The sequence below is a fragment of the Scylla paramamosain genome, chromosome 43 (genome assembly GCF_035594125.1).
Source record: "Scylla paramamosain isolate STU-SP2022 chromosome 43, ASM3559412v1, whole genome shotgun sequence".
Lineage (NCBI taxonomy): Eukaryota > Metazoa > Arthropoda > Malacostraca > Decapoda > Portunidae > Scylla > Scylla paramamosain.
This window is the reverse complement of record NC_087193.1, coordinates 12,822,384-12,832,421: the sequence shown is the minus strand read 5'-3', so window position 1 is coordinate 12,832,421 and position 10,038 is coordinate 12,822,384. Positions and strand designations below refer to the sequence as shown.

At 37.9% G+C, this 10,038-nt stretch overlaps 1 protein-coding gene and 1 long non-coding RNA gene across 8 annotated transcripts in view; one reads left to right on the top strand and one right to left on the bottom strand.

The window, feature by feature from the left end:
* The window catches only part of LOC135093475 (uncharacterized), a 40,710-nt gene extending 39,537 nt beyond the window's left edge, over positions 1–1,173 (top strand). Inside the window, exon 2 of the long non-coding RNA XR_010263378.1 lies at positions 604–1,173. This is a non-coding gene — a long non-coding RNA (uncharacterized LOC135093475). The remainder of the gene's footprint in view (positions 1–603) is intronic.
* A 1,666-nt stretch (positions 1,174–2,839) lies between these two features.
* The window catches only part of LOC135093518 (probable E3 ubiquitin-protein ligase HERC4), a 13,564-nt gene continuing 6,365 nt past the window's right edge, over positions 2,840–10,038 (bottom strand). For 6 of the 7 annotated variants that reach the window (XR_010263405.1, XR_010263407.1, XR_010263408.1 and 3 more), the window contains 4 exons: positions 9,332–9,464; positions 8,717–8,866; positions 7,501–7,662; positions 2,840–7,061 (listed from right to left, as the gene is read on the bottom strand). The gene's annotated coding sequence lies outside the window, so the exon portion shown is untranslated. Of the gene's footprint in view, positions 7,062–7,500; positions 7,663–8,716; positions 8,867–9,329; positions 9,465–10,038 lie in introns of those variants that run through there. The other variant, XM_063992824.1, reaches the window with a different exon arrangement.

The following is a 10,038-nucleotide window of genomic DNA, read 5'->3' as shown; positions in this document are numbered from 1 at the left end:
ACCAGTTCCAGCGAGGAGTGATGAAGCAGCAAGCTCGAGAACGCCAGTTAGAACTTGCCAGTCTCCGTCATGAATGAGAGGAAATGAAGCAAAACCACTCTGCAAATTATCATTCAAAATGTCCTTCAAAGAAAGCCCTCTGTAATCCAACACACTTAGCCCATTATTCCTTCCATTTCTCATCAATTTGTTCAACATTCATATTTTTCCCTTATAGGGTTGAACAATTTTCATGGGTTCAGAGCAAAAGGCTTCCTCATTCCTCCCCAAGGTATTCTCGGATGGTAAGCAGGTTTGACTCTGGAGCAAACCTGACCAAGGGCTACTGCCCAAGGCTACAGAGGTTCCTCTCCCTGAGGCTGAATGCACCATGTGAGATGGTTCTGTTATGTGGATGAATGTCATGGTGGATAGCAGTGCCACCACATTCCTACAATCATCCATCACTCCACTGCTCAAACGCTTCTGCAACCAATGATAGGTATGCTGCCACATTCTGCATGGTCTCCTTGGCTCTCAGATAAGGATACTGTCAACAGGTTTGGGATTGCCAAAAAATCATAAGGAGCTATGTCTGAAAAGTCCAGAGAGAGAGAGAGAGAGAGAGAGAGAGAGAGAGAGAGAGAGAGAGAGAGAGAGAGAGAGAGAGAAAGAATGAGCAAGAGAAAGAGTAGGATGAAGCAAAGGAAGAGTCAAGAGGGAGGAAGAGAGAGTAGGACAAGAAAAAACAAAACAAATAAATCCCCTACACGTCTTGTCTCCATTCACACAAGCCATGAAAAGCTTGTCCATCCCTGAGTGCTCAGAAGCAGTGTTCCACTGATGATGTGGAAACTTGAGACACCCAATCATTTAATGGGCTTTAGTAGGTTTTGTCACCAGTCTTCTGTGTGTCACTGACTACATTTTGAAATTTTTATCTGTTCTATTTAATTTTGTGTGTATGTACACAATGTTTATGGTCAATAAACTATTTATAAAACTATTTATCTGTGTGAGTAAGATAAAAGCAGTTATTGTTATTATTATTATTATTATTATTATTATTATTATTATTATTATTATTATTACACATTTTCCTCCTTGTATTTAAATATTATTATTATTATTATTATTATTATTATTATTATTATCATGAATTGTTCTTGTTTATAAATAAAATACTGTAACTGATTATTATTTTTTTTTATCATTCATTTAGACTCTCTCTCTCTCTCTCTCTCTCTCTCTCTCTCTCTCTCTCTCTCTCTCTCTCTCTCTCGAATAAAATGACTGGTGAGGAACTCTAATAATTAAAGTGCTAAAAAATCCATTTTGAAATTTTTATCTGTTCTATTTAATTTTGTGTGTATGTACACAATGTTTATGGTCAATAAACTATTTATAAAACTATTTATCTGTGTGAGTAAGATAAAAGCAGTTATTGTTATTATTATTATTATTATTATTATTATTATTATTATTATTATTATTATTATTATTATTATTATTACACATTTTCCTCCTTGTATTTAAATATTATTATTATTATTATTATTATTATTATTATTATTATTATTATCATGAATTGTTCTTGTTTATAAATAAAATACTGTAACTGATTATTATTTTTTTTTATCATTCATTTAGACTCTCTCTCTCTCTCTCTCTCTCTCTCTCTCTCTCTCTCTCTCTCTCTCTCTCTCTCTCTCTCTCTCTCTCTCTCTCTCTCTCTCTCGAATAAAATGACTGGTGAGGAACTCTAATAATTAAAGTGCTAAAAAATCCATTAAACTACGAGAAATAAGACAAATAATTAATGACACACCTAATAACACAAACAAGGAGTAATAAACAAAACTTAAGCCAGAAAACACGAAAAGATAAAACTATCATATAAAGAAATACGAAGTTAAAAAAAATCATGAATATCAAATAAATAACTCACATATAATCAATAAACACGTAAGGAACAGTAAATAAACAATTAAGCCGTTCATTGCAAGGGCCACAGTCAGAAAGTGAAAAAAAAAAAAATGCTTAGTTAAATACCGAGGCTAAATAAAACAAGGAATTAGACAAATGACAAATAATTAATAAACACATAAGGAATAATGAATAAACAAAAATTAAGCCAGGAAGACTATTATAATTATTGCAAGGAGACGATATGTATGTATGTATTGTATGTAATTCGAGGTTAAAATGGCTCAAATCTGACCCAACAGCAGGCCATAAGTGAAGGTGTTCCTCAAGGCAGGGAAGGGGGGAGAGCAATGAATAGGGGAGGGGCTATAAACTACCGGGGGGATATTAATTAATGACGCATCCAGTTTAGCGTGTGTGTATATTTCGCGTTGTGATAATTTAAAGGTTTTCTCGCGTTTTTATCTTTATTTATTTATTTATTTATTTATTTTATTTATTTTTTTTGGCAGGTGTTATATTTGTTGAGTGTTTTAAGTAACTGTGGCTCATTGCATCAAAACTCCATTCGTGGGAAGGTTCAATTTGGCAAGGTTTTTTTTTCGCTTTTTGGGTTTTGTAGTAAATTATGCATTTTCTCATATTTTTCTTTGCTGGTATTGTCCCTTCCACGTATGACTGGAAAGTTGGGGGCGCCTTCCCCCCACCCTCCACTGCTACGTTTTTTTTTCTTAATCAGTCAGTCAACCAATCAATCAATCCCTTCATGAATCATACCCATTTCCAGGTGTCACCACCACCCATAGATCTCTCATTCTGTCATGTATGAACAAGTGCTAAGGGCAAGCTGAACAAGTACAAAGGGCAAGCCAGCTGTCTCTTTTAATATTCTTGCCTGAAATAACATTACAAATGAGGGTCTATTAATCATCCATTAAATAATCCATTTTTATTGCTTTCTCATTCTTCTTGCTCTGTGTATTGTTAAATTGGATGGTTATATCATTGTCCCTTCCTGTGTTTTAGTGTGCCATTACCTGTCCTCTCTTCCAGCTGATATTTAGTTTGTACTAAAATAGACTGGCATAACTTTACAATTTATACACAAATAACAACATAAACCAATAATGCATTGATATTATTCATGATAGGAGTGGACATTTCCACTCTACATCATTAATGAACGCATGATGAGACGCACACTATTACAAAGCTAATGAGTTCAATACAAACACTCAATAACAATTTCAATAACTTTATTAAAAATAGCAATCTTTATAAATCATGAAACTAGAAAACTTTAAGAACCTGGGGCTATAACATCAAATGCACAATAATGCAAACACTTTTTACACACACACACACACACTCTTTAATGATATTTCCTAATATACAGTATAATTCCAAACAGAGAGAGAGAGAGAGAGAGAGAGAGAGAGAGAGAGAGAGAGAGAGAGAGAGAGAGAGAGAGAGAGAGAGAGAGAGAGAGAGAGAGAGAGAGAGAGAGAGAGAGAGAGAGAGAGAGAGAGAGAGAGAGAGAGAGAGAGAGAGAGAGAGAGAGAGAGAGAGAGAGAGAGAGAGTGATGAACTACCTGGGGTCATAAATGCAAAGTAGAGGTATCAGTCAGGCAAAGCATAGTGCTTGCCTGTCTCATATAGAATGTAAAAACATGGCTTCATATCATTCCAGACCTGGGATTATGGCCAAAAGTTACCAAGCAGTGCTGAGCAAAATCCAGTAGAGTAATATTCAGTATCATTGAATTACTGACAAAGTAAAGATCATTATGTGCAATGATACTCACTACCTAGGAGCATTTCAGGTTACTACCAAGAGTCTGACCATGCTGGCAGGGATGGTTAGGCTACAACACATTACATACTTCTCCATTCAAATCAGTCAGCTGATTAAATGGTGAGTTAAACCATTTTGATCATCTAAATCATATTAAGGCATTGGATGAGACCTGGACAGCTTGGGTCAACACCATACATAGGTACTCCACTACTCTGTGGGAGACACTTGATTGTGGCAAGAGTCATCACAATACCAAACACCATCCTTGACAAAGCACAGCATGGCCCACTCATCCACAGGAACCCAGCCATCTCTAAGGAGTAAATTAATGCTGCCCAGTGTCACTCCTCATCACTTTTAGGGAATAAGAACTAGATCCCACCCCAGCACCATCTTTAGATAGAATATAATACAGAGGATAGAGAAGGAATACAAACAGGGCACATGGTATGGTATAGAACACCAACCCTCACTTTTGGAAAACCCCAGCCACTCAGTAGGAGACCAGCCAGTCACCATGGCTATCACCTGGGGATTCTTAGGAACAGGTGTTAGGTATAGAATGAGAGATAGAGAAAACTCGCAATACATTTCAAGTCTATACGCAATATAATTTCAAGTCTACATAGACAAAAAAATGTTCATGAATTAAATGCAATATTGTAAGTTTTAAATATTATGTGGTACCTTAGATAGATGGACAGGTCACTTGAGAAGAGAAAATAAGAAATGTCTTAGGAAAAGCATTTTGTCATATGTATGAATATATGACTGTATGACATAGATGACTGGTGAAGTAGATTTGTCCCTTATCAGAGTGGTTGTGTAGCTGAAACAAATTAATGATTATCAAAACTGAGACACATTTGAGCTGAATGGTGAATTACAGTTTCAGAATGGATGGGACATACATTGGGATGATAAAACGACTCCAGTCATAAAGTAGACGAAAAAATACTGTAGGGAAGAATGTAAAGGAGTAAAATATGCAACAAAAGAAAGAAAGAAAAAGAGAGAGAGAGAGAGAGAGAGAGAGAGAGAGAGAGAGAGAGAGAGAGAGAGAGAGAGAGAGAGAGAGAGAGAGAGAGAGAGAGAGAGAGAGAGAGAGAGAGAGAGAGAGAGAGAGAGAGAGAGAGAGATTGATTTCCATGTGAGAGTGTGGTTTTTAAGTATGCTATAGAGGACACACTTATTCATTCACTACACCCCACAAACTTGCAATGTCCCCATAGCATAGTTACAGACAACATCCTCTCATATATAAGTCGGTGTCAATCTTTCTCTGATGCACTCCAGCCCAGAGACCCACAGCAGCATTAAGAGTGGAGAGAGAGAGAGAAGAGAAGACACACAGAATGGATGAATAGAGATGCTGTGGTTTGTAAAAATATGGTGTAAGGTCTGTTGGCTATGGTGGGAATGGTTTTCCAATCATTCCTCTCTTGCACAACCATTTTGCTTCATAAACAGGCATCTCTCTTTCATCTTCCCACCAAACACTGTTATTCCACCTTATATTTATGTATTTGCATGCTTATCTTCTCAAATTGTTCCCCTTCCATTCTCTCCGCATGTCCGACTCTCTCCTTTCTGTGGTTGATCACTCACTCTGCTGTTCCTCCACATTCATGACTATATATGATGCACATGTGCTTTATAATCAATCAAATGTTTCACGTAGATGATGTTTTCCTTCACACACAGTTCCCCCTCCTCCCTGTTTCATTCATTGCCATTTTGCTCTCTCTCTCTCTCTCTCTCTCTCTCTCTCTGTGTGTGTGTGTGTGTGTGTGTGTGTGTGTGTGTGTGTGTGTGTGTGTGTGTGTGTGTAAGAGCTCAGAGCTCATGGTGACTGATCTTTGGGTAGGACTGAGGCCAATGACACACCACACACCGGGGCAGCTAAGTCACATCACCTCGGGTTACATCCTGTACCTACACATTAAGAGGCTACACATTAAGAGGGCTACACATTAAGAGGCTTGTCCATCTGCCTCACCGTGCCCGGGATTCGAACCTGGGCCTTCTTGGTTGTGAGCCGAGCGTGCTAACCACTACACTACGTGGTGTGTGTGTGTGTGTGTGTGTGTGTGTGTGTGTGTGTAATGATGCAGCTGGGAAGGTCGTCTTATGACAATTATTGATGAATGAAGGTAAAGGATGCGTGTCTATTACTTCTCTTTGTGTGTGTGTGTGTGTGTGTGTGTGTGTGTGTGTGTGTGTGTGTGTGTGTGTGTGTGTGTGTGTGTGTACATAACACACACACATACACACACACTTAAAAAAGTAGTAATGACATGCGCATCCATTACCTTCATTTGTCAATAATTATCATAAGGCAACCTTCTCAGCTGCATCAGCGCGCGCACACACACACACACACACACACACACACACACACACACACACACACACACACACACACACACACACACACACACACACATAAACATAACTGACTGTCTTCAGCCTCTCTCTCACCGCCGCAATGTTGCATCTCTAGCTGTCTTCTACCGCTATTTTCATGCTAACTGCTCTTCTGATCTTGCTAACTGCATGCCTCCCCTCCTTCCACGGCCTCGCTGCACAAGATTTTCTTCTTTCTCTCACCCCTATTCTGTCCACTTCTCTAATGCAAGAGTTAACAAGTATTCTCAATCATTCATCCCTTTCTCTGGTAAACTCTGGAACTCCCTGCCTGCTTCTGTATTTCCACCTTCCTATGACTTGAATTCCTTCAAGAGGGAGGTTTTAAGACACTTATTCATCAACTTTTGACCACTGCTTTGACCCTTTTATGGGACTGCCATTTCAGTGGGCATATTTTTTTATTGGATTTTTGTTGCCCTTGGCCAGTGTCACTCATACATAAAACACACACACACACACACACACACACACACACACAGAAATTATATTAGAAATTATTAGAAATTAGATAAGTTACCACTCACGAGCCTACGCGACGCCATGTATGTGAGCAACGCATGTTTTTAAGCATCTGGAGCAAAGTGGTTAAAGGAAAACTTTTTGACTTGAAATGTAATTAGATTCATCAGTTATTTTTCTGGCTGACATTGTTTTTGGAAGGTGGCACTTAAAAGATATGTGAATGCTGTATCTAGATATAAACAAACATTCACAAATACTCATTCCATTATGTGTCTGTCATTAGGCCCTCAAATAAACAACAGATTAAGTGAAAAGTTACTATCTCCCTTCCTGGCTTGCGCTCCAGTTGCTCTGAGTTGTAGCAGCAGTGACGTGTGGCACCCAGGATGAAGATGGTCTGCAGGGTGGTCTGTGTCAGGGGGATGATGGCAGACAACAGCAGCAGCACCATGACAGCTCAAGCATCCTGTTGAAATTATCACATTTTTAAATGCTGAAAAGTGAAGGAAAAACCTGTCTCTATGGAATGTGAAAGTACACAACAACAACTCTGAAAGATTTCTTACAATAATAAGTCATCATTCATTGTATCCTTTTTTGTTGGCCACAAGATTATCATACAAATTTTCCATAGACATCTGCAAATTGGTACCTCTAGCTGTTATTAAATATGATATTAAGTTTGATGAATGTATTTATTTCAATATACATGAAAGTTGTTGATTGCAAAAAAAATGATAACCAAAATATATTTTGACTTTTACTTTACAATGCCTTAACTGTTTGCTTTTAAAAAAATATGTAGATTTATTTTCTCATTTTAAGACTTAAAGTCTAGACAACTAACTGGTCTTAAATTTTTCTGATATACAAATAAACTAACAAACACAGCACATTTCACTAACACTCATGGTGAAGTGTCCACCAATGATGGTGAAGGAGGTATACATGTAAACTCCAGTCTGAGCAATGAGCAACAGAATTTGTCCAGCTGCATGTCTCCATCGGGCACAAACTCCAGCTCCCGCATCTGTATCATGCCCACCACCACCGTCACCGTGGCAACACTGAAAAGTGGAGTCTTATCATTCACACTGTTACAAAAAATATACTCCCATATATATATATATATATATATATATATATATATATATATATATATATATATATATATATATATATATATATATATATATATATATATATATATATATATATATATATATATATATATATATATATATATATATATATATATATGGATTACTATTCCCAACATTAAAAATTTGTTACCTAATCTTACTTTGATATTTTGCATCCAATATTAACTACAATTTTTCCTATGACATTTTCCAACTACATTTAAGGGGGTAAATAAAAGGTAGAAGGGAGATTTTAAGGGTTTATGAGGCTATTTAAAGGTTTGGTGTCTTCTAAAGGGTGTTTTTAAGGGCTTAAGAGAATAAATAAAGGGTTTTCAATTTTTAAAGGGTGTTTCTAAGGGTCTCTCAGTTAAAATTAAAGGAAATGTCAATTTTAAAGGATGTTTTTAAGGGTTTAAGAGAATAAATAAAGGGTTTTCAATTTTTAAAGGGTGTTTCTAAGGGTTTGTCAGTTAAAATTAAAGGAACTGTCAATTTCAAAAGATGTTTTTAAGCGTTCAACATTGAAAGCTCCTCCAAATATAGTCACCCATTCACAAACACCCCCAATACACACACAAACACCCCCAAACATGGTCACCCACCTCCCAAACACCCCAACAACACACCCGAACACCCCAAAAACACACCAAAACACATCTAAACACCCCAAAGCACACCCAAACACAGGGAGGAAGGGAGGCATGCAGTTAGCAAGATCACAGGAACAGTTAGCGTGAAAACAGCAGTAGAAGATAGCTAGAGATGCAACACTGCAGCGATGAGAGAGAGAGAGATAGAGGCTAAAGACAGTCAGTTAGAGGAGAGAGAGAGAGAGGCTGAAGACAGTCAGAGGAGAGAGAGAGAGAGAGGCTGAAGACAGTCAGAGAAGAGAGAGAGGCTGAAGAAAGACAGAGGTGAGAAGTGTACACTGACCTCAAAACACACCAATAAACACCAAAACACCACCAATTCTTACTTGTTCTGCTGTGTGACTGACATCTCCTCCCCTCCAGCCTTCAGGGGGACACTCTTGCACTCCCCAAAGTAATCCTGGGTCAAAGTGAAGTCGAGGCCATAAACTTCCTCCTCGTCACCTCCCTCGTACTCCAGCAGATCTCGCAGTGACCTGGAAAATAGTGGTAGCTGTAGTTGTTGCTGTGGTAGTGACAGTGGTGGTGTAGTATTGTAAATAGTTGTTGTAATTGCTGTATAAAAAGTAGATTTCACAGCGACTTGGGAAATAGTGGCAGTAGTTGTTGTTGTTGTTGTTGTAGTGGTGGTACAGAATTCACACACTCACTCAAGCCATCCTCAGCCCAAGTACTCCTGCCTCACTCCACTAGATTCAGGGGAGAGAGAAAGTACTTTTTTCACTCAAAAACACTTACAAACACCCCAAAAACACCACAAAACATCCCAAAACACCCCCAAACACATACACACACACCAAAAACACTTTTTCCACCCCCAAAACACCTTATAACACACTCAAACATCACCAAACACACCCAAAACACACTCATTCACTCCCAAAACACAGCAGAAAACGACTTTCTGGGCGACCCTACACGACCCTGCACAAGTGACACACCTGGTCAGCTGCGGGTCAAGGTCGGCAAGGTCATCCAAGCCTACAGTCTCTCACAGTAACTTCTTGTACAGTGCAATTGGGAAGGGCAGGTTGATGATGGTGAAGTTGTAGATTGCCAGTCCACACACAATGCCTGGAAGTAGTAGTAGTAGTAGTAGTAGTAGTAGTAGTAGTAGTAGTAGTAGTAGTAGTAGTAGTAGTAGTAGTAGTAGTAGTAGTAGTAGTAGTAGTAGTAGTAGTAGGAGGTAAAATACACATATCATTCTTTAAAATGTATAAATTAGTGTTTTGTCTTCAAAAAGCACAAAAATTCAGTCTTTCACTCAACAAACAGCATAAAAAAACACAAATACACACTTCTTTTCCAAAACACCCTAAAAAAACAGTGAAACTCCCCAAAAACACCCCAAAAATCAGTCTATCAATTCCAAAACACCCAAAAACACACATTTAAACTCAAAAAAATCACTCAACACACTTTTCTATTGTACAAGAAAACCAAACACATTTTTCCACCCAAAAAATCACTTTCCAAAACATCCCTAAACACATTTTCACTCCAAAAACACCCATAAAATGCACATTTTCACCCCAAACACACCTTCCACAACCAAAACATTACAAAAACACAGTCTCTCACCCTGAAAACATTTAAACACTAAAAAACACACACACTCGCATCTCCAGCACATCCTTAAAACATACAT